This window comes from Rhinopithecus roxellana, chromosome 11 (genome assembly GCF_007565055.1).
Source record: "Rhinopithecus roxellana isolate Shanxi Qingling chromosome 11, ASM756505v1, whole genome shotgun sequence".
NCBI lineage: Eukaryota > Metazoa > Chordata > Mammalia > Primates > Cercopithecidae > Rhinopithecus > Rhinopithecus roxellana.
The window spans coordinates 61,985,367-62,010,533 of NC_044559.1; the positions used below are offsets into that span (position 1 = coordinate 61,985,367).

At 41.7% G+C, this 25,167-nt stretch overlaps 1 long non-coding RNA gene across 1 annotated transcript in view; it reads right to left on the reverse strand.

Moving 5' to 3' along the window:
• Nucleotides 1–14,525: 14,525 nt before the first annotated feature.
• The window catches only part of LOC115900394, a 93,339-nt gene continuing 82,697 nt past the window's right edge, over nucleotides 14,526–25,167 (reverse strand). Inside the window, exons 3-4 of the long non-coding RNA XR_004060069.1 lie at nucleotides 19,447–19,591; nucleotides 14,526–14,586 (exon numbers count right to left, since the gene is read on the reverse strand). This is a non-coding gene — a long non-coding RNA (uncharacterized LOC115900394). The remainder of the gene's footprint in view (nucleotides 14,587–19,446; nucleotides 19,592–25,167) is intronic.

Below are 25,167 nucleotides of genomic sequence, written 5' to 3' on the forward strand. Positions count from 1 at the left end.
ATGGATAGGAAGAATCAATATCGTGAAAATGGCCATACTGCCCAAGGTTATTTATAGATTCAATGCCATCCCCATCAAGCTACCAATGAGTTTCTTCATAGAATTGGAAAAAACTGCTTTAAAGTTCATATGGAACCAAAAAAGAGCCCGCATTGCCAAGACAATCCTAAGTCAAAAGGACAAAGCTGGAGGTGTCACGCTACCTGACTTCAAACTATACTACAAGGCTACAGTAACCAAAACAGCATGGTACTGGTACCAAAACAGAGCTATAGACCAATGGAACAGAACAGAGTCCTCAGAAATAATACCACACATCTACAGCCATCTGATCTTTGACAACCTGAGAGAAACAAGAAATGGGGAAAAGATTCCCTATTTAATAAATGGTGCTGGGAAAATTGGCTAGCCATAAGTAGAAAGCTGAAATTGGATCCTTTCCTTACTCCTTATACGAAGATTAATTCAAGATGGATTAGAGACTTAAATGTTAGACCTAATACCATAAAAACCCTAGAAGAAAATCTAGGTAGTACCATTCAGGACATAGGCATGGGCAAGGACTTCATGTCTAAAACACCAAAAGCAACGGCAGCAAAAGCCAAAATTGACAAATGGGATCTCATTAAACTAAAGAGCTTCTGCACAGCAAAAGAAACTACCATCAGAGTGAACAGGCAACCTACAGAATGGGAGAACATTTTTGCAATCATCTGACAAAGGGCTAATATCCAGAATCTACAAAGAACTCAAACAAATATACAAGAAAAAAACAAACAACCCCATCAAAAAGTGGGCAAAGGATATGAACAGACATTTCTCAAAAGAAGACATTCATACAGCCAACAGACACATGAAAAAATGCTCATCATCACTCGCCATCAGAGAAATGCAAATCAAAACCACAATGAGATACCATCTCACACCAGTTAGAATGGCAATCATTAAAAAATCAGGAAACAACAGTTGTTGGAGAGGATGTGGAGAAATAGGAACACTTTTACACTGTTGGTGGGATTGTAAACTAGTTCAACCATTATGGAAAACAGTATGGCGATTCCTCAAGGATCTAGAACTAGATGTACCATATGACCCAGCCATCCCACTACTGGGTATATACCCAAAGGATTATAAATTATTCTACTACAAAGACACATGCACACGTATGTTTATTGCGGCACTATTCACAATAGCAAAGACTTGGAATCAACCCAAATGTCCATCTGTGACAGACTGGATTAAGAAAATGTGGCACATATACACCATGGAATACTATGCAGCCATAAAAAAGGATGAGTTTGCGTCCTTTGTAGGGACATGGATGCAGCTGGAAACCATCGTTCTTAGCAAACTATCACAAGAACAGAAAACCAAACACCGCATGTTCTCACTCATAGGTGGGAACTGAACAATGAGATCACTTGGACTCGGGAAGGGGAACATCACACACTGGGGCCTATCATGGGGAGGGGGGAGGGGGGAGGGATTGCATTGGGGAGTTATACATGATATAAATTATGAATTGATGGGTGCTGACGAGTTGATGGGCACAGCACACCAACATGGCACAAATATACATATGTAACAAACCTGCACGTTATGCACATGTACCCTAGAACTCAAAGTATAATAAAAAAATAAAAAATAAAAATAAATAAATAAAACTGCACTTTTACCTAGTTGCAATATTTTTATAGTCTCCCCGCAGGCCTTCATCGCCAGTTTGAAATGGCGATAGAGTGGGTAACACAACATCCTTCTTCCAAAAGACACCATGATATCATGACATTAGTCCAAGTCTCCAACCAGCATAGTGTTGGACTCAGTTTCCTGATATTCCATGCAGATTCAACATCCTTCTCTCTTTCAGTGACACGGGTTTCTTAGCAATATTCCAGAAGGATATCAATCAAACTGTAGTACACTTGACGACAAGCTCTCTTGTCTAACAGATAAGATTTATTGACAAATTCTTGTAGCTGATATTTCTCTTCTTCAGAAAAAGACACTAATGCAGCATGATTTTCTTGCTTCTGACTCTTTTCCAAAAAGGCTGTCTTTTTTTAATATCTGTTAGTCCACCAAGGATTATACTTCAAAATCTGTTCAATTTGCCTCATCTTCAAACAAGTCAGCTAGATAATGATCAGGATCAAACTTGGCCAGCTCAGCTGCCAGGTGCTTCTGTTTTCGTTCAGCTGCAGGGGTGAAATCTGGATCCTTAATAATGTCATTCAATTCATCCTGTAACCACTGAAACACCCCTGATCATAAGTTTCTGAACCCATAGTGGCACTGCGGATTCAAAGCACTTTCTGATACCTCTTCATAGGTGTCTGCTCAATTTCCCAATCAAACTCTTCATCGTCAACTACTTCCTCAGGAATCTCAAAGCACCTATTTCTTCCACAGGTGGTTTTGTGAGGGCGGATTTTCCTGGTGCCAGAAGAGCAACACATGTTCAGCCCCTCAAAATGCTGGCCAGGGGTTTCTTTGGGCAGGTGAATGGTAAAAATTCCTTTATCTGCATCATAGGACCCTTGCTCACTTCCATTTTCTGCAATTCTTCCAGGAGGGGTTAATTTGAGAAAGTACGGCTTGGCATAGTAGAAGTAGAAGTCAGACCCCTCGAAGTAGACGTTGAACTCAGAGATCCGGGCGTAGGGCATGCAGACTGTGATGGTCAGGAAGTCTCGCTCCTGGCTGAGGAAGTCGAACGCCAGGGTCAGCATCGCCACACTGGACTCAAGGGCCAGCGCGGCTCACCCTCACTGCCGCAGAGGTCCCGCCATGCAACTCTCTCCACTTTCACCCTTTTAAAATAAAAGATGTCTGGGCCAGGCGCAGTGGCTCACGCCTGTAATCCCAACACTTTGGGAGGCAGAGGCGGGTGGATGCTGACCTGAGGTCAGGAGTTCGAGACCAGCCCCACCAACATGGTGAAACCCCCTACTCTACTAAAAATACAAACATCAGCCGGGCATGGTGGTGTGCGCCTGTAATCCCAGCTACTCAGAAGGCTGAGGCAGGAGAATCCCTTGAACCCAGGAGGCAGAGGTTGCAATGAGCTGAGATCACGCCACTACACTCCAGCCTGGGCAACAGAATGAGACTCTGCCTCAAAAAAATTTTAAAAAGTCTGCCTTCCAGGACACAGAAACCTCCTATACACACATTTTGGCACTTGATTATATTATGTCTTTTACAGTTCTCTGCATGTTTCTTGCATACAAGTCTTGATTCTTTGATAACATATTAAATTTCTGTCAAGGATATATATTTAGTTTTCATCTTTTAGAGACCTAACATAGGACTTGGCACCAAGTAGCCCGTAGTAAACAGTTATTGAACTGTAATGTATGATTTTCTTTTCTACTTTTCACTGGTATGTTTTTGTTTAAAAAGGGTAAACCACCAGGAATGGAAATGTCCTTGCTATGTTATCCTTCTTCTCTAATTAGCAACCACCCTTCACAATCTGCCTCATTACATTTAAAAAGGATTTTCAAATTAGGCATTTATGCCTGGGCATTAACCAGGGACTGATGAATCAGTGCCATCAGCAGAACACTGCCCTGGCTGGCAGACATGGTACCATTGTCAAGACTTGTAATTTACTCCTGGCTTTTCAAATAGTCAATGTGTAACTCCAGGCAAGATTGAATTATTTCCTAGTAAAATGGGAATAATATAACCCACCCCCACTTTGGTTCCCATGGGTATCATGAGAATTAATTAGTTCTTTAATAAGAATATATGTCTATAAAATGTTTTATAGTTCATTAGAGGTATACATAAATGAAAATGTAAGATATTGTTCAATGTATTATGAATGTTCATTGTTGCTGTATTTAGTACAAAGTACATGTATTATATCAATAGTAGTAGTACACAAAATAACGAATACGTGTTGGGTCAGCACCTCCTTCCAATTACCATTTGCAAAAAAGTCCTGGATGGCCAGAACTAATTGGAAGGTTGAGACAAAAATTATATCCCCCACACTAAAGAAGGGGAGATTGATATAGTGCACTCACCTAAATTTCATAGTTCCTGCATGAACTCCTCAAAAGCTTCAAATCTAGGCCAGACTACAGGAAGAACAGCAGCAACTGAAGACTGGTACCTTTTCTGGAACCTCAGCAGCACCTTCCTTGTTTCGTAAGATTTCGAAGAAGCATATCAAAATTCTTCCACCCATTCCTTCACAGTACAATAGGAGAAACCATCTTTCCTCCGTTGACACCTGGAAGAATGAGAGACCAACGCACTCCAGGACACGGCCAAAAAAATTCAACAAAAGATTTGCTAAATCCTCTGCACTATGATCTAGACCAGGATTTCTCAACCTCAGCTCTGTGGACATTTGGGCCAGATAATTCTTTGTTGCCAAAGGCCGTCCTGTACGTCATCAGGTGTTTAGCAGCATTCCTGGCCTCAAACAAATAGATGCCAGTAGCACCTCCTCCACCCACTTGTGACAGCCAAAGATATCTCCAGACATTGCCAAATGTCCCCTGGTATGGGGGAATCATCCTCAGTTGAGAATCACTGGTTTAGACAACGATCAAAGTGGGATAACTAAATCAAAAGACACTGCAGTCTTAAGTTGATCAAGCATTCTTCTTTGAAATCACTCAGCACTTTCATATATTGCATTTATATCTTAGGTATTCATATTCTATCAATTCAGCCAATGTTTGTTGAGTTCTCAATGTTCAAGGTACAAGATCGAGTAAGTAATTCTGTGTATCCATAAAACAGAAATGGATATGGTATGTTCCGGTTCTCCACAGCAGGCATTTATGTTATTCCCATCCCAATGTTTATCCCCATTCAGGGTTGTCAAATATTGCACGGGACATACTTATACTAAAAAATTATTCATTATTTATCTGAAACTGAAATTTAACTGGATTTCCTGTGTGCGTGCATGTGTATGTTTGTTTTCCTAAATCTGACAACCCTACCCTGATAGGCTCAAGGTTTTTTCCCGTCCACAAACTTTATAACTTGACTTCATTAAAAATAATAAAGAGGAGTTATTGCAAAAGCTTTAAAAATGCTATTAGAATGAGTAGCACAACTACATTTGAGGATACATTTTCTTTGAAAGATGTTTATTTTCCTACTGAAAATGTTGGTAAACTCCTTAGAACTCATTCAAAGTCTGATAGAATTCATTGCCTGATTTATTTAAAAACACTTCTGATGCTCACAGACTATTTATCATTTACACAGCAAATGATGTTCTTCTAGTATTCTTGTTGGGTGAGTTAGCACTGTGGAAAGACATAGAGGGGAATCAGACACAAACTTCTTATAACCTCATAAACAGGAAGAAAGGGAGCAGAAGCATAGACTGGGTTTACTTTCGCTCAACTTACCTCCCCAATTATCCAGGTATGGTCCTCAGATGAGGAATATCATGTGACCTGGGAACTAACTAGAAATGCACATCCTTAGGACCCACCCTAGACCTACTGAATCAGAAACTCTAGGAGTGGGTCCTAGCAACCAGTGTTTGCACAGGTCTTCCAGGTGATTCTGCTGCATATTTGAGTTTGAGAACCACTGTTTTAGAGCCCTGGTTCTTGACCCTGGCAACAAGGGAAAACACCTGGGGAGCTTTAAAAGTACTGATGCATGGGGTCCATACAAAGGGAGTCTGACGTAATTGCTATGGGGTGCAGCCCAGGCATAAACATTTTTAAAAACTCCCCAGCCCGAATAACGGCTCTACAGAATTTTTTACCAAATGCCAAAGGAAAGAGAAGTTCCTTATATTGCAACTATAGTGCTTTCTACTCTGGCCCTAATCAACCTTGCATAAAGGCGGAATGGACAGACATTACATGTTTTAATTTGAAAACTACCAAAAGGCCAGCCATTAAACTAGATCTATGGGCTCTTCCTCAAATCCCTAAATCCACTCCTTAGGGCCTACTATAGTCAGTGTCATATAATAGAAAAGTAGCTTACTGTCCACCAGACCCTGTCCAAATGTTTGATAACCTATTGGGGCCTCATTTTCTCATGTCTACACTGGGGATGATATTAACTCTTCACAGGATTTGGGGAATTATAAAGAAAGACCATATAGGTAAAGGCAGGAAGACCAATAATCAATTATCACTTCAGAACCTGAAGGGACTTTGCACCATTGAAGTGAGGCAGAGGAGGGAGAAATTTCGAAGGACAAATTTACAAATTTCAATTTGTTTCTATAATAACTACTTGCATTATTTTCTCTTTGAATTGCCTCACTTTTGTACATGTGTGTCCCCACTCCCACCCATCCCATTATTTTCCTGTTTTCACTCGTAACTTGGTGACCCATCTGTGGTTTTGGCCAAGCTGTTCTAATGGCACTGAACATGGTAGTTTTAAAGAGTGTGGGCCGGGCACGGTGGCTCAAGCCTGTAATCCCAGCACTTTGGGAGGCCGAGACGGGCAGATCACGAGGTCAGGAGATCGAGATCATCCTGGCGAACACGGTGAAACCCCGTCTCTACTAAAAAATACAAAAAACTAGCCGGGTGAGGTGGCGGGTGCCTGTAGTCCCAGCCACTGGGGAGGCTGAGGCAGGAGAATGGCGTGAACCTGGGAGGCGGAGCTTGCAGTGAGCTGAGATCCGGCCACTGCACTCCAGCCTGGGGGCAGAGTGAGACTCTGTCTCAAAAAAAAAAAAAAAAGAGTGTGGTACTAGTTACACACAGCTCAATAACTCCTGGGGCTACAACAAGGTTAATGAGACAGTTTTTGTTTTTTAAAAAACATGCCTGTCTGACAAGTCAATCATTTTAAGCCCCTTGCTCACCTCTGGATGGTTGTTAAAGGCTTCCTTGTGAGCTAAAAGCTCTCACTGTTAAGGGGTTTCCTGGCCTGGCTGTATGCATTAAATGGAACAGTTCTCTACATGGCTTCTTACTACAGACGCTTTGAGATATATGGACACTGACGTTACCTGCTGCAACAGGAGATGTTGGTCCTCTCCCAGGGTACTGCTGAGACCTAAGGGCTTAAATGCTCACCAAGTGACCTTGGAGGGCTAGTCATGGTGGGCATCTAGCAGCTGGGAAAGAGCACTGGAGAACCTCATAGGAAAACCTAGCAGGCAAAAATGAAAGAACCCATAAGGGCTGTTGGCATGAACCCTAGCTAAAGTCCACTGGGTTAGCTCTCAAAGAAAACTGCAAGATTGAAGCATAAATTCCTTCATCATGAACCAGAAGTCATGGAGTGAGCCAGGGGCAAGAAACAGAAAGATCAAGAGGTAGAACTGCAGGGATAAAGGTGCCAAGAAAAACAGTGAGAGCAACACTCAGGAAACCAGAGACAGGAACACAGCTGGGGACTGGGAGGAGAAACCACCACAGCTGGAGGGAAAAGTGGCCAGGCCAGAAAAGCCTCATGGAATCCTGGTTAACTGAATGTTTCTATTGACTGAGGCCACTGCTTAAGCCCTGTATTCTTTCTTATTTCAATCCCCATCGTTAGAAAAATAGTCCTAAAATGGATTCATACCCTTTCCTATCCTGCAGGATCTTAAACATCACTATCTTTTCCTGCAGTAGTTAAAAGCATGGGCTTTGGAATCAGAAACTGGGCACAAATCTGCGCCCTGCTACTTATTAGCTGTGTGACATCAGTCAAATGAGTAAACCTCCTGGAGCCTTAGTTTCCTTGCCTATAAAATGTGAATAACAATACCAACTTATTTTCAGGTTGTGAGCATTTCTCCATAATAATCCACATAAAGCACTTACCAGAGCACTTGGCACACTGTGTGAGCATGTAATGTCAGCTGTCATTCCAAGACAACATGTTGGAATAATCTATTTTTCCATACCTATATATCTCATTTTCCTTCTTCTCCCTCAAACCTGTCCCCACTCCAGCAGATGTTTTGGCCTGTGTCCCTAGCCTCCAGTGAGAGCAGAAAGCCTGTTAGATTTCCTGCCTTTGTTTCCCAAAATTTGAGCCCCAAGAAACTGGGACAAGATATTTTCCTGAGACAAGATATCTCAGGAAGGGGAATGAGTGGAGCTTCTTTCACCCCACACTAGAAGGCCATTCTGTTTGGAAAAAGGAGAGGGAAGGGAAAGAAAAGGGTGCATACCAGCTTTCCAGTATCAACATCAGGGAGAAAGCAAGGCCAGAGAGCAGGTGTAACTAACTATAAGCAGCCTAATAAAGGTTCCCAAGCCCAAACCATGAATCCAAATGGCAGAGCTGCCAGACACGAAAGGCCTTGCTGCCCTTCCACCCCACAATACTTCACCTGTGGAAGCCTTGACAATTCCAGGGAGTATTTGCAAAACCCTGCCCCCACCCAAAATTTTTTACATACTGTACATGAGTGAGTAAAATGATGCCGAGACTTTTAAAAGGATAAGCTTACCATCAGATAGGTAGAATAAGTAGTAGTGGCAGTGGTGGTGGTAGTGGTATAGAGATAAAAATTAAGTGGAGTTACTGAAATATATAGTTATATTTCCCACACTCTGGTGTTTGTGGATTTGTGGGCTGAGATTCTTATCACATTCCAGAAGTTGCAATGTCTCAAGGTAATTGTTTAAAATATTAATTGTTGTACTCACACTGCAAATGTTGATATAGATGCTGGGGTGGAGGTGGGGCAATAGGCCATAATACGCCCAAGAATACCTTGAAATTTGCTGAATTTCTTTCTTTTTGCATAATCTTATTCACATGTTAACATTATATGGACCACTCTGGCTCCATGAGCAGCACAAGAGAGACTTTCTGCAAATGTGATTATTAGATCAAAAGTTAGGAGCTTTTTTGCCCCCAGCTTTTCTCCTCTCTTAAAATCTTTTTTTTTTTTTTTTCATTTCTTTGTCAGTGTCTTTAATTTTTTTAGTTGCATTTAAAAGGCTTTCTATTATGTCTGCATGAGTAAGAGTATGTGTCATGTCGGCCTCCTTGTCAGCTTCTGTTTCACTTTCATTAAATTTGTTGATTGAGTGTGAAGAAGGAGGCACTGTCATCATTTCCAGATTTCGTACTTGTGGGTTAGATCTCTCTCGGAGCAATGCTGTGATCCCTACTGCAATTTTGTGATGGAGCCCTGGAGAGACCGGGATGAAACTGGGGAAGGCTCCTTATCCCTTTCATGGGTTCAGGGAGGCAGAAAGAGAGGGGAGGAGGATATTTCTGTTTCACTCCATTCATTCATTTGCTTCACAAATACTGAGCACCTCCTGGGTGACAGATACTGATTTGGGTGCTGGAAATATGCTGGAAAGCATAAACAGCCCTGGTGCCTGCCCTCACAGAGCCTATGGTCTGGTGGTGAGGCAGATTTAATCAGATAAACACATTAATGAATGTATAGTTGCACCAACAGATCCTCATTTAATTGAGCTGGACTAGGACCTAGGCATCAGTATTTTTTTAATAAGTTTCATAGGTAACTCTGCCAAATCTGGGAATCACTGGGCTAGACCATGCAAGTTCTAATCATATAGGCTCTAATCAAGCATTGTTAAACATTTTGATTTTATCTTTCCAGCTGTGGTGAAAACGTTACTGAAGAGAGGTGATATAGTAAGACATTCAGGGTTTTTTAATTTAAGCTTTTTTATTTTGAAATAATTATAGACTTATATGCAGTTGTAAGAAATAATACAGGGGAATCCCATGTATCCTTTACCCAGTTTTCCCCAAAGGTAACATCTTGCAAAACTATGGTACAACATCACAACCAGGATATTGTCCTTGGTGCAGTCAAGATAAAGCATTTTCAACACCACATGAATCCCTCCTGTTGTCCCTGGATAGCCCTCCCCACTTTACTTCTGGTGACCACTAATATGTTCTCCATTTCTATAATCTTGTCTTTTCAACAGTTATATAAATGGAATCATATAGTATAGAACCTCATGGGATTGGCTGTTTTCTCACAGCATAATTTTCTGTACATTCATTCAGGTTGTTTCACGTGTCAATAGTTTGTTCCTTTTTAGGGGGCTGAGTAGCAGTGTTCCATGTATGGGGGTGCCACTGTTTGTTTAACCATTCACATGTTGAAGGACATCTGGCTCAGCTCCGATGTCCAGAGATTTTAAATAGAGCTGCTATAAACATTTGTTTATAGGTTTTTGTGTGAACATGAAGTTTGTTTCTCTGGATACATGCTCAAGGGTGCAATTGCTGAGTTATATGGTAGCTGCATGTAGAAACCATCATGCATAAAGAAACTGTCAAACTATTTCCAGAGTATCTGCACCATTTTCCAGTCTCAACAGTAATGTACCAGTGATCTAGTTTCTCCTCATTCTCATCAGAATTTAATGTTGCCACTGTTTTTTATTTCAGCCATTCAGATAGGTATGTAGTAATAGCTTGTTGTGGTTTTGCTTTGAGTTTCTCTAATGGCCAACAAAGCTGAACATCTTTTCGTGTGCTTAGTTGCCATCTGTATATTACCTTTGGTGAAGTGTCTCTTCAGGTCTTTTGCCTATTTTCTAATTGGATTATTAGACTTAATGTTGAGTTTTGAGAGTTTACTTTCTTTTTTTTTTTTTTTTTTTGAGACGGAGTCTCGCTCTGCCGCCCAGGCTGGAGTGCAGTGGCCGGATCTCAGCTCACTGCAAGCTCCGCCTCCCGGATTCATGCCATTTTCCTGCCTCAGCCTCCCGAGTAGCTGGGACTACAGGCGCCGCCACCTCGCCCAGCTAGTTTTTTGTATTTTTAGTAGAGACGGGGTTTCACCATGTTAGCCAGGATGGTCTCGATCTCCTGACCTCGTGATCCGCCAGTCTCGGCCTCCCAAAGTGCTGGGATTACAGGCTTGAGCCACCGCGCCCGGCGACAGTTTACTTTCTTATTCCAAATACTAGTCCTTTTTGTCAAATACGGGGTTTGCAATTCTTTTCCCACTCTCCAATTTGTTTTTTATCCTGTTAACAGGGTCTTTCACAGAGCAAAGTTTTTTAATTGTGATGCAGTCTAATTTATCAGCTTTTCCTTTTATGAACCATATTTTTGGTGTCAAGTCTAAGTCGTCTTTGCTGAGTCCTACCTCATGAAGATTTTTTCTTACTAAAAGTTTGATAGTTTTAATGTTTTCTATTTAAGTCTGTGAGTTATTTTGAGTTAATTTTTGCATAAGGTATAAATCTTAGGTTGAGGCTCACTTTTTAACTTTAAGGATTGCTCAGCACCATTTATTGAAAAGTTATCTTCCCTCCATTGAATTTCTTTTACACCTGTGTCAAAACATCAGTTGCATATATATGTGTGTATCAGTTTCTGGGTTTCCTGTTTTGTTCCATGGATCTATGTCTCTATTCCTCTGCCAATACCATATAGTTTTGACTATAGAAGCTGTATGATAAGTCTTGAAACCCTTGAAACCAAGTAAGACTGGTTCCTTTCACATTAGTCTTCCTTTTCGAAATTGTTTTAGCTATTCTAGTTCCTCTACCTTTCTATATACATTGTAGACTAGTGTTGTCTAGATCTATTTTTAAAACTTGCTGGAATTTTTTTAAGAGACAGAGTCTTGCACTGTTGTGTTGAGGGAAGTCAGGGACCCCGAACAGATGGACCAGCTGAAGCCATGGCAGAAGAACATAAATTGTGAAGATTTCATGGACGTTTATTAGTTCCCCAAATTAGTACTTTTATAATTTCTTACGCCTGTCTTTACTGTAATCTCTGAACATAAATTATGAAGATTTCATGGACACTTATCACTTCCCCAATGAATATCCTTATGATTTCCTATGCCTGTCTTTACTTTAATCTCTAATCCCATCATCTTCTTTGTAAACTGAGGAGGATGAATGTTGCCTCAGGACCCTATGATTGTATCAACTGCACAAATTGTTTGTAGAGCATGTGTGTTTGAATATGAAATCTGGGCATCTTTTAAAAAGAACAGGATAACAGCAATGTTCAGGGAACAAGAGAGGTAACTTTGAACTGGCTGCCAGTGAGCCGGATGGAACAGAGCTATATTCCTCCCCTTTCATAAGCAAATAGGAGAAATATCGCTGAATTCTTTTTCTCAGCAAGGAACATCCCTGAGAAAGAGAATGTGCCCTGAAGGTAGGCCTATAGACGGCCCCTTTTTAAGGCGTCCCGTCTTTTATGGTCGAAGCCTGAAGGGATGAAACAAGCCCCGGTCTCCTAAAGTGCTCCCAGGCTTATTAGGACAAAAATTCCCACCTAATAAATTGTGGTCAGACAGGTTACCTGCTCTCAAACCCTGTTTCCTGATAAGATGTTATCAATGACAATGCTTGCGGAAACTTCATTAGCAATTCTAATTTCACCTCATCTGATGGTCCTGTGACTCGCCTTGCCTCCATTTGCTTTGTGATATTTTATTACCTTGTGAAGTATATGATCTCTGTGACCCACACCCTATTCATCCACTCCCTCCCCTTTGGAAAATCGCTAATAAAAACTTGCTAGTTTTACGGCTCGGGGAACATCACGGATCCTGCCGACATGTGATGTCCTCCCCCAGACACCCAGCTTTAAATTTCTCTCTCTTGTGCTCTTTCCCTTTATTTCTCAACCCAGCCGAGACACTTGGGAAATACAAAAGAACCCATGTTAAACATCGGGAGTGGGTTCTCCGGATACTGTTGGCCAGGTTGGAGTGCAGGGGTATGATCATAGCTCACTACAGCACCAAACTCCTGGGCTCTAGCAATCTTCCCGCCTCAGCCTCTCCCAAATAGCTAGAACTACATGCAACTGCCACTACAATGGTATTTAAAAGTAAAGTTAAAAAAAAAAAATTTGAGATAAGATCTCACGCTGTTGGCTAGGCTGGTCTTGAACACCTAGCCTCAAGCAATCCTCTTGCCTCCCAAAGCACTGGAATTGCAAGCGTGAGCTACCAGGCCCAACCAGTGTAATGTTATGTGTACAGTTTTTTTTATAGCTATTCTATATTATGTTGAGGAAATTCCCCTCTATTCCCATTTTTCTGATAGCTTTTAAGATCATTCATGGGTGTGGAGGTTTGTCAGAGTCTTCCTGTATCCATTGATTGTTATGATCGAGGATTTTTTCTTTAGCCTGTTAATACAATGGATGACATAGCTTCATTTTCAACTACTGAGCCAGCCTGAAATAAACCTCACTTGGTCATGATATATTATTATATACATTGCTGAATTCTATTTGCTCTTTTACTGGTCTTTTGGGTGGAGAGAGTAGGCTTTTGTTGGGGCTTTACTTGTATGTGCACATTGTTATTTCTGGGTTGTCAGCCTCTTTCTCTCCAAGTCTGGGATATATAGGACAAAAACATAATCTAAGGAGCCCACCACCTTGTTACACTTTGAGTCCCTAGATCCCTAGGTGGTCTGGCTTCTTTTTTTCACCTTTGAAAATCTTCTTATGTTTGTTTTATATATAACATTGAGAGTTTTTGGTTGTTCTTAGTGGCAGAAGTACAGAAAGATACTCCATCTTCCCAAAAATAGTTCAGATTATGTTTTTGTTATGCCCAGACCGTTTGTTCCCCGAAGAAGACCACCAGAGTCCAGAGTCAAAGCCAAGCGGCAAGGATCTTTAATGCAAGTTCGAACTTGGTCCCTCCGTTCTACAACATACAAGAGGGCCCGGAACAATGCGTGCGCTCGCTTTTTATAGCTCGAGGTAAACAGGACTTGTCAGGTTACAGAGGAACAAGGCATTTCTCTAGGCTACAGCATTACAATTGGTTTACATTTTAAATTATACTTTTAGCAGCTTTCTTATCGGTTCCTGCGCTTTTACAAACGGTTGTACTCAAGGCTGTGATGTGTTTGTGTCGGGCCCAGGAAGTGGAGGCATTGCTCAAGGCTGTGATGTGTTTGTGTCGGGCTCAGGAAGTGGAGGCATATGGGGGGATGTGATGTGCTCAAGGCTGTGATGTGTTTGTGTTCTTTCATTTTGAAGGGCACTGAAGGCAGGCCAGAGAAGACACGTAAAAGGCTACTGCACTGGTCCAGGTGAGGGGAATTAGTCTTAATAGGAGGCTGTTTCTTCCACCATTTTCTCCTCACATTCCACTGCCCCATTTGCACAGAGGTGAGGTTCTACTACCCCAGTAGAGCAGCAAGAGAGAAGGAGCAGGCAATCTCTTGGAGCATTACACCATGATAAAAGGGCACCAATACCCTCCAGATGCTAGCTGTTTCTGTCGTGTGCGTCTGCGTGAAGAGACCACCAAATAGGCTTTGTGTGAGCAATAAAGCTTTTTATTTCACCTGGGTGCAGGCGGGGTGAATCCGAAAAGAGAGTCAGCGAAGGGAGATAAGGGTGGGGCCGTTTTATAGGATTTGGGTAGGTAAAGGAAAATTACAGTCAAAGGGGGGTTGTTCTCTGGCGGGCAGGAGTGGGGGTCACAAGGTGCTCAGTGGGGGAGTATTTTGAGCCAAGATGAGCCAGGATGAGCCAGGAAAAGGAATTTCACAAGATAATATCATCGCTTAAGGCAAGGACCAGCCATTTTCACTTCTTTTGTGGTGGAATGTCATCGGTTAAGGCGAGGCAGGGCATTTGCACTTCTTTTGTGACTCTTCAGTTACTTCAGGCCATCTGGGGGTATACCTGCAAGTCACAGGGGATGCCATGGCTTGGCTTGGGCTCAGAGGCCTGACAGTTTCTTTCTAGAACTTTTAGACATTCTCCTTCAGCAGAAGAAATAAGTCACTCCTGAAAGCATCCTAACAATGTGCATTTCTCCAAAGTTTCCTTAACACTTCACATTTAACATGACTTCAGGTATAAGCAACATTAAACAAGTCATATCTTATGTTACAACTTGAGTGAAACTTTAATGATGGCTGAATTTGCTAATTTGCTCCTGTCTAATGTATTTCCTGTTTATAATCCCTTTTGGCTAACAGCACTAATCAACAGAAAGCCTGACAGACACAACGACAATAGTAATTCTGGACAGAGATAGTTTTATTATCTACAGATGAATCCATGTTTCTAAAACATTATTTACTATAATGTAAAATATGGGCTGGGTGTGGTGGCTCACACCTGTAATCTCAGCACTTTGGGAGACTGAGGCAGGCAGATCAACTGAGGTCAGGAGTTCAAGACTAGCCTGGCCAACATGGTGAAACCCCATCTCTACTAAAAATATAAAAATTAGCCGAGTGCAGTGGTGCATGATTGTAATCCTAGCTACTTGGGAGGCTGAGGTAGGAGGATCGCTTGAACCTGGGAGGCAGAGGTTACAGTGAGCTGAGATCACATCACTGGACTCCAACCTGGGCAACAGAATGAGACTTTATCTCAAAAAATAAAATAAAATGTGGTAGATAAAGGTCATAATTTCTATGCACCAAAGCTTTTATAAGAGGCCTGTATTTTAGCAATAAACCTGTCCCTATTCTGTTCAAATTCAAGGGCACTTGAGTCACTTTAGATGATGTCACCTACAATGCGAAGGAATCACAGTATAGACATTTTTTCTTACTATGTTTGCAAAATAAATTTCACAAAATTGTCTCGCAACCTTGTGACCACTTGTTTTCTTTTCTTGAACATAATAATCCTTTTAACACTTTAAGATTGCCATTTTCAAGAAAATAGTTATAATTTACATAATTGAATTTTGTTTTAAAAAAATGGACTGCACTTCAGGATGAACAGTTGACCAAAGAAGGCCCCTTTGCCATGTCTCTGAAAACATCTCCTATGAATACAGCCATTCCTAATGCTCCAATATCAGTGTCTCTATAATACGCTGTGTAAAGGTGCCTCTTGGCACCAGCATAAGAGGAGATGGGAAGTCCTTTCTGAACCCTGACATCATCCAACTTGGAGATGGGCATTTTTCGCCTGTGCATCTCCTTGCTTTGCCATTTGGCATCCAGTCATTCAAAAACATCCATTGACCATCTACTCTTGACATAATTCAAGATGTGATCCTTGTAGTCACGTTAGACCTTGTCTTACTCACTTTTATCCCCCAACATCTAGATCTGTTACACATTGTAGCAAACTCTTGTAAAATATCCAATAAAAGAAAGAAAAAATTAAAGAATATTGAATAGCCAGATAATATAATGTAGAATCATGTATGTAGAAGTTTTATGATGTTAGGAAAAATTATTGGCCTTAAAAATTCGCCATTCATTCTTCAAACAGTACATAGTATGCACAACAGTTTTTTGTCCCCAAACTTTGGCAATACCAAAAAAGGCCTTTAATCTTAACATAAGTGAGACTTGGCAAAAATCCCTTTGAGCAATCAGTGCTTGTCAAAGTCTCATTCAACAATCATCTGTATGAGAAGCATCTAGGAAATCATTTAGGAATGAGGCTATTTGGGCTGAAATCCTTAAATAAAGAAATAATTGTTTTAACCAGGGGCAAGTTATGAATAAAGTTGAGCCATAAATCAAAAGGATGTTAACTGAAAAAGAAGTCCCAAAGCAGATGGTGAGACAGTGAAGATAATTAGAGAGCCTCTGCCCCAGTTCAAGAGGAGTATTCAGGACCAAAGGCACAAAAGAAGCAGGTGAGGAGTGACTTCACCTGAGAGAAAATAAAAACTTTTTCATTAGGGGAGACACCAAGCAAGAACACCACAGTGTTAACAAGGGGTGGATGTTAATGGTAAAATAACACTTTCCCCTAGATGAACAGCCTGAATTGATCTGCAATTACGAAATTGCAGCCAGTTGTGGTTGCTCATGCCTGTGATCCCAGCACTTGGGAGGTCAAGGCAGGAGGATTGCTTGTGCCCAGGAATTTGAGACCAGTCTGGGCAACACGGCAGAAACCTGCCTCTACAAAAAGTACAAAAATTAGCCAGGCATAGTGGTTTGTGCCTGTAGTTCCAGCTACTCAGAAGGTTGAGGTGGGAGGGCTGATTGAGCCCAGGGAGGTCAAGGCTGCAGTAAGCCATGGTCATGCCACTGTACTCCAGCCTGAGTGACAGAGCGAGACCCTGTCTCAAACAAACAAACAAAAGAGTAAACATCAAGCCAGGCACAGTGGCTCATACTTCTAATCCCAGCACTTTGGGCTGCTGAGTAGAAAGCATTGCAGGGTAGAGGCAGGGAATTGCTTGAGGTCAGGAGTTCGAGAACAGCCTGGGCAACATATGAAGGCCCCCGTCTCTACAAAAAATAAAATTAGCCAGACATGGTGGCATGCACCTGTGGTCCTAGCTACTCGGGAAGTGGAGGTGGGAGGATCTCTTGAGCCCAGAAGTTGAAGGTTACAGTGAGCTATGATCACACCACTGTACTCCAATGTGGGCTACAGACTGAGACCCTGCCTCGAAAAAAAATACATAAATAAAATAAAATATAAACTAAAAGGAAAAAAGAGTAGACACCCTAAGCCCATGGGAAAAAGTCTTGTATTAGCAGCTGAGTGACAGACTCCTCACATTTGGGTAGAAACATTGTTAAACTAAAATGTACAGCAGGTCCTTGAATAATGTCATCGTTCAATGTCATTTCATTATAAGGTTGACAAGAAAAAGGTCAATTTTCAGCAAGCACCACTATCTGAGTGGAGTTTGCACATTCTCCCCACATCTACATCAGTTTCTTCCAGGTACTTCTGTTTCCTCCCACATCCCAAAGACACACCCATTAGGTTCATTGTTGTGTCCAAATGGTCCCAGTGTGAGTGGTTTTGTGTGAGCACACCCTGTGATGGGCTGGTGTCCTGTCCAGGGATAGTTCCTCCTGCCTTGCACCCTGAGTGAGTTCTGGCCACCTAAGACCCTGAACTAGAATAACGGGGTAAATAATCATCTTAGTTGTTTTTATTTATCTTTCTTAAATATATGTATAGCTCACATTTATTTCAATGTTTAATATTAGAAGTGTTTTGGGGCTTAGGAGCTTAGCAGTTGTTTCTATCAATTAGCCTGTGATCAGTGTGGTTTTGTTGTACGTCATTTCATTCAAAGTTGTAGTTTCCAAGAACCTATTGAGGATGTTAAATGAGGACTTGCTGTATTCATAATGCCAATTTTCTTTCACTTAGGTACAATTTGGTCAAGTGTTAGGATTTACCTCCCAGGCACTGTAAGTTGGATGAAGAAGGCTATTCTAACTAGAACACATATCTGTTACATATGTGATGTAAACAAAAATTGAATTGTTATTAAGCAAAATTCCATTTTTAAATAAAATGCTCTAATGAGTAATCATGTGTATTTTCTTCAGTTATCTACATTGAAAGAGCATCACATTGGCTAGGTCTAAATAACTGTAAAGAAGCAGTTTGCAACCCTGGCTGTATATTAAGAGCCATGAGGGAACTATAAAAAGTACTCATGCCAGCTTAAGAAACTCTCATTTCATCATCAAAGGAAGGTCCAGGTTTGGGTATTTTCTAGAGGGATATCACCATTCACTGGCTAAGTGAAACAGAATTGTTAGGTTTAAGAGGAAATTATCAGCGGCTGTGAGGTTGCTGCTAAACTTAGAAACCTGTAAACCTTTAAAGTCCACAACCTTGGCTGCTTCTTTCAATCGATTGGGAGCTTATAAAAATCCCAACATCCAGCCTGCACCTTAAACCAATTAAAACCTTTGGAGGAAGAATTTAGGCATTAGTCTTAAAATCTGTGTAGCTGAAATTGAGAAACATGGCTAATGGGTGGCTTTACTGTTAGAGATGTCCTGCAATAATTAGAAGAGTAGATGTTCAGATCTTTGGTTCTCATGAAAACTGATCAACCAAAACATTTCTTAAAATTTTTACTGAGCTTCGTTGATTCAGTTGTTAGCTGGCATTCTTCAGCTAAAGTTTGTGAAAAGATCCTAGTTATTTAAGGGTACAGTTCATTTCAATAACTATAATTTGAGATAGTAACCCATATGTAAGGAGTCTCTGCTGCAAATTCATCAAGATTTGGTTGTGGCTAAGTTGTGAAGCACCATCATCTCAGCATTGACCCAAATTAGACCTTGGTAGGAAATTTTAAGACTACAATTCACTGCATCCTTGTGCAATTAAAGGATAGCACTCTCTATCTTATGAAATAGGCAGTGATGAATGGAAAGAGGTCTTATTTTAAACATATTGCTATATACATGACCTAATTAAATTTGCCAACAATTCATTATTTTTAGGAACAACTAGCTATGTATAGCATTAAAGCTATTACAGAGTCTCCATTTTTTAAAAGAAATATTTCTTTCTAAACGAGTGAAATTTTCTAATAGTACCAAGCAATTTGCCACAGGCATTGTTCTGAGTTGCTTTTGTTCTTTTCAAAGCAGTCAACACATGAAAACCCTGAAAATCATTTTAAACCCAATTTATTTAAATTCACTAGCAGGCCATAAATACAGCTTTTTCTGTGAACAATAATGAAAACAAAAGAGCACCCCATTTAGTGAAGCTATCCAATGACAACTTGGATTTCAAACTTAGAGAAAGGAAAACAGGGTTAGAAATGCACTCCATTTTAATGTTTACCTTTAACATGGATGAGGAAACTGGGAAGTAAATCTAGATGACTCTGTGGCTTCCACATCCTCTGGGAGACTACCCAGATGCTTTAAGTTTCTCTTTCAAACTCCTCTCCTTTCAGGAACTGGTATCCTCCCCTCTCCAATCTTACCTTTAAAGAGAAATTAAGTACTGTTTGTTTGTTCCTTAATAGGAAGTTCATTTTTTTTTAATAAACCTCCTTCCAAGGATTTACATGTTAAGACTTATCTTTACTATTCTTTTTTTTTTTTTTTTTTTTTTTTTTTTTTTTTTTGAGACGGAGTCTCACTCTGTGGCCCAGGCTGGAGTGCAGTGGCGGATCTCAGCTCACTGCAAGCTCCGCCTCCCGGGTTTAGGCCATTCTCCTGCCTCAGCCTCCTGAGTAGCTGGGACTACAGGCCCCGCCACCTCGCCCGGCTAGTTTTTTGTATTTTTTAGTAGAGACGGGGTTTCACCGTGTTAGCCAGGATGGTCTCGATCTCCTGACCTCGTGATCCGCCCGTCTCGGCCTCCCAAAGTGCCGGGATTACAGGCTTGAGCCACAGCGCCCGGCTACTATTCTTATAATAATTGTTGCTTGTTTAAAATGAACTGTGATATCCTGAAGGAAGTGAAGTTACCTTGGATCAGTGGACTTTTAAGGACAACTCTGTACTCCCAGACAGAGTTGTCCAGAAAAAAAAAAATACACTTTATATACACTTATATCTTAAAGAGAAATAAAAAAATTATTCTTAAAATGGCTTGAAAGTACCAATTGAGGCAAAAATGAATTTAGAGTATTTTTTAAAGGCCTAAATAAAAAGAGACTGCTCAGACTACCAGCTGGAATGACCGACTCAGAAATAAAAGATCTGGGGGCTTTGAGAGGCAGCCACCATTACGAATTCACAAGCGCAGTGAGAATTCCGTGGAGATGATGGGACACAAATTAGACATTGATGGGATGGAAATTTTTCATTGTTAATTTTTCATTAACAATTCAAACTATCTGCATATTTGGTTTCACAGAAACTGAAATTCTAGATGATTGACTTACTACACCTATGACAAATCGGATTTTAGGTTTTTGTTGTTTTTGCTTTAAGAAGATGCAGTCTTGGAAAAAATGGAGAAAATAGTTCCTCAGAGACAGAGACTTATCGAAGTGAGGAGATAGAAAGGAAGTTAATTTTGAGTAGTTTCAATCCATTTAGACAAGACAATCTACAATGGTTTGAATATTTGTCCCATCCGAAACTCATGTTGAAATTTAACCAACAATGTGGCAGTGTTGAGCAAGGGGCCTTTAAGAGGTGATGGGTTGTGAGGGGTCTGCCATTAATGGATTAATGGCTTACTGGGTTCATGGACTATGGATGATCATGGAAGGGGGACTGGTGGCCTTACAAGAAGAGGAGAGAAGGCCGGGCGCGGTGGCTCAAGCCTGTAATCCCAGCACTTTGGGAGGCCGAGACGGGCGGATCACGAGGTCAGGAGATCGAGACCATCCTGGCTAACATGGTGAAACCCCATCTCTACTAAAAAATACAAAAAGCTAGCCGGGTGAGGTGGCGGGCGCCTGTAGTCCCAGCTACTCGGGAGGCTGAGGCAGAAGAATGGCGTGAACCCGGGAGGCGGAGCCTGCAGTGAGTTGAGATCCAGCCACTGCACTCCAGCCTGGGCAACAGAGCGAGACTCCGTCTCAAAAAAAAAAAAAAAAAAAAAGAAGAGGAGAGAGACCTGAGCTAGCACACTCAGCACCCTTGCCATATAATGCCCTTTGCCAACTGGGGACTCTGCAGAGAGTCCTCACCAGCAAGAAGGCACTCACCAGTTGATGTCCCTCAACCTTGGACTTCTCAGCCTCCATAACTGTAAGAGATAAATTCTTTCTCTTTATAAATTGCCCAGTTTCAGCTATTCTATTATAAGCCACAGAAAATGAATTAAAACACTATCCTTTTAACGTGAGCTTTAATAAATGTTAACTCTTGTTGCCCTTTTCCTAACTTTGTACATGAGTACCTTCTTTGTTGTACCCCATAACTTCTCTCCAGACTTGGCTTCTTCCAAGACTGCTGACCCCAGGATTTAAAAACTTATCTTCACCTGTAATCCCCACATTCTGGGAGGCCGAGGCAGTCCAATCACCTGAGGTCAGGAGTTCAAGACCAGCCAGGCCAACATGGTGAAACCCCATCTCTTCTAAAAATGCAAAAAATTAGCCAGGCATTGTGGTCACGCTTGTAATCTCAGCTACCTGGAAGGCTGAGGCACGAGACTCACTTGACCCTGGGAGGTAGAGGTTGCAGTGAGCTGAGATTATGCCATTGCATTCCGACTTAGGTGACAGAGTGAGACTTTGCCAAAGAAGGAAGGAAGGAAGGAAGGAAGGAAGGAAGGAAGGAAGGAAGGAAGGAAGGAAGGAAGGAAGGAAGGAAGGAAGGAAGGAAGGAAGGAAGGAAGGAAGGAAGGAGAAAGAAAGAAAGAAAAAGAAAGAGAGAGAGAGAGAAAGAAAGAAAGGAAGGAAGGAGGGAAGGAAGGGAGAAGGAAAGAAAAGAGGGAGGGAGGGAGGGAGGGAGGGAGGGAGGGAGGGAGGGAGGGAGGGAGGGAGGGAGGGAAGGAAGGAAGGAAGGAAGGAAGGAAGGAAGGAAGGAAGGAAGGAAGGAAGGAAGGAAGGAAGGAAGGAAGATAAAAGCCTATCTTATTCTCTTCTCCTTTCACCAATGGTCACTGCCTCTAATTCAGAGCCTCCTTTTTTACTCTTTGCAGTCTGGCAGTTGCCACTACCATCCTGATAACATTGCTCCCTGGAGGAGATATTGAGGACCCTTTCCCCAGAAACGTGAGCTAAAACCAAACTACTAAAAGACATTTTTTGCCGGGTATTGTGGCTTATTCCTATAATCCCAGCACTTTGGGAAGCTGAGGCAGATGGATTGCTTGAGCCCAGGAGTTTGAAACTAGCCTGAGCAACATAGTAAGATCCTGTCACTACTAAAAATAAAAATAATAAAAAAAAGGACTTTAGCTGGGTGTGGTAGTGTGCCCCTGGAGTCCCAGCTATTTGGGAGGCTGAGGTAGGAGGATTGCATGGGCTTGGAGGGTGAGGCTGCAGTGAGCTATGATTGCACCTCTGCACTCCAGCCTGGGCAGCAGAGTGAGACCCCATATCGAAAACAGTAAATAAAAATAAAATAAAATAAAATAAAATTAAATAAAAGGCATTTTTAGATACATAATGAAGGGAGATGGTTGAGGAGGAGGAGAGGAAGACAAAAGATACAACTCCAGTGGATGGTGGAGGCTTGTACCAAGAGGAGAAACTGGCAAGACACACAGTGGGAACAACCATGAGGGAAGAGATGACTGAGGGACTGTATTGGTACTGCAGCCACGGAAGCAGCAAATATAAAAAAGTTACCCTTTCCGCCCAGTGAAGCTCAGAGCCTCCTCACTGATTTTCCTACCCCCAGGCCCTCCCAGTGCCTCTGTGGTTCACACTGAGCACTGGTCCTGGGGTCCCAGCAGTCATCATTTTACACAGTTTGATCCTGCTCAGCCCTTCTGGCTTTGTCTCTCTTTTTCTTTCCTTCTTCTGAAAGTCTAGCTAGAGAAAATAACTCTCCATACCCCAGAACACACACCGCGTTTTCCCGTCTTTAGCTCTCTGCTCACTGGTGACTTCCTCTCTAATCTCCATCCCCATCATATCATCTCCACCTACCCAAGTCCTACCCATAAAAAGAGAAAAAGAAAAAGAAAAAGAAAACAAAAGAGGCAGAGTCTCATTCCATCTCCCAGGCCAGAGTACAATGGTGCAATCGCAGCTCACTGTGGCCTTGACATCCCAGGCTTGAGCTATCCTCTTACCTCAGCCTCCTGAGTAGATGGGACCACAGGCAGGCACCATGCCTGGCTGATTTTTTTTTTTTTTTTTTTTTTTTAGAGAGTGTTTCACTCTGTTGCCCAGGCTGGAATGTAGTGGCTTGATCTTGACTCACTGCCACTTCTGCTTCACAGGTTCAAGTGATTGTTGTGCCTCAGCTTCCTGGGTAGCTGGGACTACAGGTGTTCTCCACCACACCGGGCTAATTTTTTGTATTTTTACTAGAGATGGGATTTCACCACATTGGCCAGACTGCTCTTGAACTCCTGACCTCAAGTGATCCACCCACCTTGGCCTCCCAAAGTGCTGGGATTATAGGCGTGAGCCACCACGCCCAGCCCAATTAAAAAAAAAAAAATTTTGTAGAGACGGGGTGTTGTTATGTTGCCCAGGCTGGTCTCAAACTCCTGGGCTCAAGCAATCCTCCCACTTCTGCCTTCCAAAGTGCTGGGATTGCTGGTGTGTGCGACCATGCCCAGCCCCAGCTCAACTCTGTAATGGGTAAATGAATAACCAAATGATGGCTCCAGTACAATCTTGACCACAGTCACACAGCCTCAATTCTCAGTATGATCTGAAATATGCCCGTAGCGCTGCCCTTCGAACAGATCACACCACACATTTTTCACTGATACCCACAGAAATTAGCATAGTTTAGATTATCAGATGTCTAAAGGAACATCCATGCTCATAGTTCCCATACCCAAATATTTTTTGCATATATAGCAGTTATCAAAAAGTACCCAAGACTTTTCTCCTGAGCTACAAAGTTACAATGCCCTGCCTGCCCTCCTACCCTGAGCTCTATATTTTCAGTTCTTTCTCTCTCATTTATTGATTTTAACACCTGTCTTGCCCTGGTTTATGTGATGTTATCCTGTAGGGAATCAAGTAGATGCTTTCAATTAGATTCATTACAAGTTCCCGTAAGAAGCGATTACGAAGGTAAGAGTCCCAAGTGGCTGGTTCCCTCAGTAACACCAGCAGCATTTTTGGGGTGCGTGCCAATATCAGACCAGGTTTTCAGTGCCACGTTACTCCTTTATCACCAAGGGATCCTTGGAAGCTTACAAAACTGAGTACAGCTGAGCATAAAGTAGTGCTTTATTGAATGCCTTCATATGGCAATTACAAAGAAAACAGAAATATGAATGCCTCATCAGAAGGCAGTTTAGGGGGATAGTCAATCAGTCCATGGACCCTGTAGTCAAATGGTACTGGCTTTAAATTCCAGTGCCAGCTATAGGACTTTTGGAAAATTACTTAACTTCTCTGAGTCTGTTTTCTCATCTGTTAAATGGGGGTAATGCTATAGTAATAGGGCTTTGGGGAGAATTAAATTAAGTCAGCACCATACTTGGTACATAGAGTTCAAATAAATGACAGCTATTACCATTACCATGAAAATTAACATTCCATTGAATCACGTGACCTGCCTTCCATTTCCAAAACTATGACCTTTTAGTTGCTCAGTTGTTTGTGAAGTCTATGGGCTATAAGAAAGATGGCAAGAAGGGAAAGAGGGAAAAGAGGAAGAAGTTTTCCTATTTTCCATGGGTCAGGTTTGCATTGCTACTGAACTCTTTATACAAGTATAGTAGGGATAATATTTTGAAAATATTAATAGCTTTCTTTCCCCTTAGAAAACTGCAAACTCTACCTCCTGGGTTCAAGCAATTCTCCTGCCTCCAGAGTAGTTGGGATTACAGCATGCACCACCACGCCCAGCTAATTTTTGTATTTTTAGTAGAGACAGGGTTTTGCCATATTGGCCAGGGTGGTCTCAAACTCCTGGCCTCAAGTGATCTGCCCGCTTTGGCCTCTGTAAGTGCTGA